Source organism: Chrysochloris asiatica, unplaced genomic scaffold (genome assembly GCF_000296735.1).
Source record: "Chrysochloris asiatica unplaced genomic scaffold, ChrAsi1.0 scaffold00230, whole genome shotgun sequence".
Lineage (NCBI taxonomy): Eukaryota > Metazoa > Chordata > Mammalia > Afrosoricida > Chrysochloridae > Chrysochloris > Chrysochloris asiatica.
The window spans coordinates 473,377-480,041 of NW_006408748.1; the positions used below are offsets into that span (position 1 = coordinate 473,377).

Sequence of the window (6,665 nt, forward strand, 5' to 3'; positions counted from 1 at the left end):
CATGCATATGAGGTTATTGAAAATACCATGGCTTGGGTCAGGTGCACCTAGAAGTTATTACATGATTTTTCCTTGCTTTTTCTGGTTCAGTCAAGGTACTGTGACCACATAGGAAACAGTTCACATTCTTAGGAGATTCCCCACTGAAGCATGTTGTTGTTAAGTGCAGTTGAGTAGGCTCTAACTCACAGCTAACCTATGCACAACTGAATGAAACCCCACTGGTTCCTGTGCCATCTTCACAATTGGTGCTACACTTGAGCATTGTTGCTGCCTCTGTGCCAATCTCTTTCTTTGGGGGTGGCTCTCTTTTTTTTGCTGTCCCTCCATTTTTCAAGCATGATGTTCTTCTTGAGTGTCTGTCCACTCCTGATATGTCCCTACTAAAACATGAAGTGTCTGGATTTCTGAAACTAATTTTCAAATGGTCCAGCAACAAAAATAAAAAGATTGAGTGACTGGTAAATCAAATATGGCAAAATATTAAGGATTGTTGAATATAGGTGGAGGTTAGACAGATGTGCATGCATTAGTCTTTCACGTTTCTGTATGTAATTTTCATAATAATAAGGTTTGTAGGGGGAAAAGCCTAGCATGAGGAGACAGTGATTGCTTACAGATTGGCTGAAGAAGGCAGGGAACTTGTCCAATGCGCAGGCCTTCATGGGGGAAGTAAAAAGCTCAGTTTTGACCACACAGGATTGAACGCAAATACTTTCTCCATAAAAGCAGAATTAAAGAACAGGACCAAGGGCCAGAAGGAAGATTTGGCAGTCATTTTAATAAAGATAACAGTGGCAGCTGGAGTGGCAATAAAGCTGCCTGGATTCATCTGAAAAGTCAAGGAGAACTGATTCAGGATGGTGGGACATGCGTGGCTTGGTGATTTTTCCACCAACAGCTGGAGCACATCTGCAAGGTTTTGGAACTCTCATTCTACTCTCACTAGTTGTGTGACCTTGGGCAAGTTACTTAACCTTCCTGACACTATGTTTCCTCCATGAGTCCTTAACGCACAGACTTGTTGTGTGTGAAGATTAAAGAGCATCAGGAAAAAAAAAAAAAAAAAGAAAAAAAACCAGTTGCCCTTGAGTTTATTCTGATTGTCAGCAACCCCATGTGTTTCAAGTTAGAACTGGGCTCTCTGGGGTTTTCAATTCAATTCAATGGCTGTAACCTTTCAGAAACAGAATGCCAAGCCTTTCTTCTGAAGTGTCTGTGCCTAGATTAGAACTGTCTCCTTTTCCGGTGTTGTTGTTGTTGTTATGTGCCATGGAGTCGATTCCGACCCATAACGACCCTATACAGGGTTTCCGAGGCTGTAAATCTTTACGGGAGCAGAACGCCTCATCTTTCTCCCACAGAACAGCTGGTAGTTTCGAACTGCTGACCCTGAGGTTCGCAGCCCGATTCATAACCACTATGCTACCAGAGCTCCTTTTCCGGTAGTAGCCCATTTTTGTCACTCAACAAAAACCAAACAAACCAATTGCTGTTGAGTCCTAGCAACCCTGTGTGTGCAGACTAGAGCTGCCCTCTGTAGGGGTTTCAAGGAGATGACTTTTCTGAAGCAGATCGCCAGGACTTTCTTCTGTGGTGCCACTGGGTGGGTTGGAAAATCTAATGTGTAGGTTGGTAGTTGAGTGCTTAACCATTTAAAAAATACAACCTAAACCTATTGTCCTTGAGTTGATCTTGACCCATAGTGACCCGATAGGACAGAGTAGAACTGCTCCACACAGTTTCAAGGCTATAAATCTTTACAGAAGCAGACTGCCATATTGTTTTCCCTTTGAGCAACTGGTGGGTTTGAACTATTTCCCTTTTGGTTAGCAGTCAAGCATTTAACCGTGGTACCACCAGGGCTCCTTTAAAAAGCACAATATACGAGAGTGAGTCAAAAATTATCCATACTCTGGTTATATTTAAACGTCTATCCACGTCTACGGCTGATGACGACAACGCATGTGAAATGATTCTGTCAAATAGACGAGTGACAGTGGATTATGTGACAAATCATTTGCAAATCAACCATGGCTCTGCCTATGAAATAATCCATGATGGATTTAGGGTTTGAAAAGTTCACATGAGATGGGTAACGAAACAACTCATGGGAAAGTATAAATGGAAGAGTTTGGAAATCTGCAAGCAAAATTTGGACAGATACTTGAAGGAAGGTAAAAGTCTCTTGAAAAAAAGTCTTTTCTAGTGATGAGCTATGGATTCATCACTACAAGCCTGAGCGTAAACGGCAGAATATGCAGTGGAAACATCTTCAATCGGCAACCTAGAAAAAGTTGAAAAGACAACCATCAGCTGGAAAATTGATGCTTACAAATTTCTGGAATTCTTAAGGATCAGTATTGGAACACTATCAGGAAAACGTTCAATAGTCCATACTGTTCATTACAGGGAGATGCTCACTGAAGAACAGAAACTTAAACTTCAAATTAAACTCAGAGGACTGCTCTCCAAGGACATTGTGATCTTGCATGACAGTGCATGTCCACACACCTCTGCCCATACTGTGAGAAATAAATTTTCAAGATGGTCCATCTTCAGGAATAAAGGGGTCAAAAAAATTGTTAGACCAGACATAGACTGTGGATTAACATAGCAACACTGGCCTGTGTGTCTGGGCTATGTGAGCAGGATGAATTGGGGGAGAGGGAAAGAAGCTGTTCTACCACTTGTTGTTGTTGTTAGGTGCCATCGAGTCAGTACCGACTCACAGTGACCTTATGCACAGCAGAACGAAACACTGCCCGATCCTGAGCCAACCTCACTACCATTGCCAAGCTTGAGTCCATCAATGCGGCCGCTTGGCTAATCCATCTCACTGGGGCTCTTCCTCTTTTGCTCTAACCCTCCACCTTACCAAACATTATATCCTTCTCCAGAGACTGGTCCCTCCTGACAATATGTCCGAAATATGAGAGACCAAGTTTGGCCATCTTGGACTCCAAGGTGCACTCTGGCTGTACTTCTTCCAAAATGGATCTATTGGTTCTTTTAGCAGCCCATGGCACTTTCAATATTCTCCTTCTACACTGTAACTGCTACCATCAAGGGGAAGCTTGGGCAAAGTGTACTGAAAAGCAAGGAGATTATGTCGCAAAATTACATAAAATCAACTTTTCTAAAATTTGATTAAAATAAATTCTATAGCCAGTGTGTGGATAATATTTGTCTCACCTTTGTGTGCATGTGTGTGCGTGTGCACATGTGTGGTGGTAGTGGGGGTATGTGGGAGAATGTGTATATGTGTGTGTATATATATTTATATATATATATATATATATATATATATACATATACATGTATATATGTTGTTGTTAAATGCCATCAAGTCAGTTCCGACTTGACTCATAGCGACCCTGTATAGAGTTTCCAGGGAGTGCTGGTGTGTTTGAACTGCTGACCTCGCGTTAGCAATCCAGCACTGCTCATAATACAGTGCAAGATTAGGACTCTACACTCTGACAGATTCCTTAAATGTAGACGTGGTTTTGAAACTGGGTAATGAATTTGAATGTGCCTAGTACAGGAGCCCTGGTGTGGCATAACAGTCTAGCAAAAGGAATCCTGGTTTGACACTGTAGGATTAGCACTGGACCACAAGGTTGATTTGAACTGTAAGGTCTGTGGTTCAAACTCACCAGCCGCTCCTCAGAAACACTCTATAGGGTCAGTGAGTCAGAAATGACTCACGTCACTTAAAAACAACAACAGTACAAGTCTCCACTCTGTGGGAAAAAGATGAGGCATTCTGCTCTCGTAGAGATTTACAGCCTCAGAACCCTATATGGGGGTCTCTGAACAGGGAGCGTGGCCCACAGTGAGAATACAATGAATGCCACTCTCATTTATGTCTCCTCCAGAGAAGACTGGAGTAAAGAAAACATTTGTTTGCCACTGACAATAACAGCAAAAACTGCTCAACCCACATCCCCTTCGACTTCATTTACAATTACATGTATGTTCAGGTAATTTAATTTCTTTCTTTGAAGTGAAATTTTGTGGCCCTGGGTTAGCAGAGCTGCTAATGAAGTTAAACAATGGAGGAGATCATGCAGCAGCATGGAAAATAAACATCGAGGCCTCTGCTTCACTGTGTATCTTCAATAAGACCTCATCTTTGCCTGGGTAATTATCTCCCGACTGCAGACACATTATCCAGCCACAACGGATAATTCCATTAACATTACCACTTAAACACAGCCTCTTTGCACTGTGCAGGGTCCCTGGTTGCATGCTAAATCTTAGGGGCCTCATATAAAGTCAATTATTCAAGCATATTTATTTATTTATTTACCATCTCTGAACAAACCTTCAGGCGTCTTTGACTCATCGTTCCTAAAAATGTACAGTAGCCAAGAATATTATTTGTAGGAATTCATTGATAGCTTCACAATCGGCCAGAGAGTTGGTGAAGGTCAAACACTACTAGCCACTGATGAGCTGGTTTCTAATGGTTGAGTGATCAATAACTGGGCGGGAGAGGAAACTGGGAAGTGGTCTCATCTTAAAAGGGAAAGTTCCATGTCTTCTGGAGATTTTGAAATGCCATAAAAGTATTCTGGCAACAAAATCCACCATACAATAGACAGGAAGGGGCTCTGAAATTGACCAAAATAAATCAGTAAAGCACATTTCGTGAAAAATTCCACTCCAATTTCCATGCCGAAGTTAGCAGTCTGAGCCCTCTTAAGAGGCCTTAGATCACAGGTGTGGGGATCTCTCTCTGGGAAGTCACATCCTAGAAAAGCCTAGGAAACCCTCGGACTCCGCACTCAGGTGACCACTGTAAGCTAGAGTTGACTTCAGAGCAACTGAAAGCAAAAACAACATATTGTCTTTCTAAGTCTCTTCTTTCGTTCTGCTAACTGCAAGGGTCCCAGTTCAAACTCACCAGCAGGCTCTGAGGAAGAGAGATGAGGTTGTCTGCTCGTGTAAGGATCGTATCCGCTGCCATCAAGTTTAAGGTTTCCCAGGCTGAGATCTTCACGGGGGCAGACAGTCTCACCTTTCTCCCAAGAAGCAGCTGGTGGGTTTGAACTGCAGATTTTATGGTTAGCAGTACAATACCACTAAAGTTTCCTTCTTGTAAACCCTATATAGTCGTCACTATGAGTCAGAATCAACTCTGATAGCATTAGGTTTAGTGCTGTGTTTGGTTTTGACTATCTTTTACTACAGAGCCCTGGTGATATACTGGGTTAAGCACTGGGCAACTAACCTAGAAGTCAGTGGTTCAAATCCACCAGCCTCTCTGTGGGAGAAAGGTGAGACTGAGTCCATGAAGATTCACTGACTCAGAAACCCTGGAGAACAGTTCTGCTGTGCCCTAGAGGATTGCTAGGAATCCGAATCAGCTTAAAAGCAGTAGGGAGTCTTGCGTTTTATTTGGACTCTTCTAACTGTTGCTTGGTAGTTTTAACAGAAAGTGTGTGAAGCATTTAACAATAAGCTCCTATGTGGGGGCCTTTACAATTTAAAATGAGCTATTCTACCTGATGTAGTGCTGTAGGATAAGCACTGGATTGCTAACCACACTGGTTCAAACCCACCAGTCGCTCCTTGGAAACCCTATGCAGGGTCACTATGAGTTGCATTTAACTCAATGGCACTTAACAACAAGATCCTACCAGATGTGGTACTGTAAGATAAGCACCAGACTGCGATCTGCAAGGCTGATGGTTAAAACCTACTAGCCATTCTTTGCAAACCCAATAAAGACTTATTATGAGCCAAATCCAACTTGATGGCACTAACAATTCTACATATTACTAATTCCCATATCTTCACAATAGCCTTGCCAGGTTGTTGGAATCGCTTCCTTTCCTCCAACAACTCATCTTATTCTGTAGCATGGAACCCTGAGGCCCCGAGGGGGTTAAGTAACCTACCAGACATGCATGTCAAATATGGTGGAGGAAGGACTTGAATGGAAATCTCCGGAATCCAAAAGTCCTGCATGCATGATTTTCCTTGAGAGAAAGGGAAATGTTTAACATTCCATTCTTCTATGCAAAAGGGGCTTCAGGCTGTTGATGCTCAAGTTCTATCATCTTTCAAAGATAGGAAATCAGGGTGTCAGTGGAGCCTACATTTTCCCACTGGTTTGCCCCCCAAATGACCTTTACACTCATCTCCACTATCTGTTAATTCCGTGTGTCTGGGTTCTAATTGAAGCGCTGACAGAATGAATGAATGAAATAAGGTAATGGATGCTCCCCTCACAAAGCTGATGTGTAGTAGACGCTCATAATAGGCTCCGTCTTATTTGAAAACAATATTTATTTACTAGCTCTGGCAGCAGATTTGGTCAGGAAAGAGGTCAAAGGGTTGACTTAAATTAGGTTTGAAGGTTGGCCGGAATTCAATTACCCATGACCCTCTAGTCTCCCCTGCCAGCCGTGATTAATGGAGGCTGGCTAAAGGAGGTTGGGATTAGCAACTCTGAAATCAACCTTTTTTAGAGGATGAAGACTCCGGGAATTATCTAAGGAGCACTCTGAGGCTGGATGAGATTTCTTAGGCTGGAAATATGTCTGTGGTTTAGCTCAATAGCAGCTGGGCTCCAGTTTGGAAACAAAGAACATGCACAATAAAGCTAGGGTGTCTCTGGCTCTTGATTTTTTTTTTTTTTTTTTTTTTTTGCT

General features: G+C 42.4%; 1 pseudogene; it reads left to right on the forward strand.

Annotated features, from left to right (window-relative positions):
• LOC102834375 overlaps positions 1–6,665 on the forward strand; it is a 58,257-nt pseudogene that overhangs the window by 51,139 nt on the left and 453 nt on the right.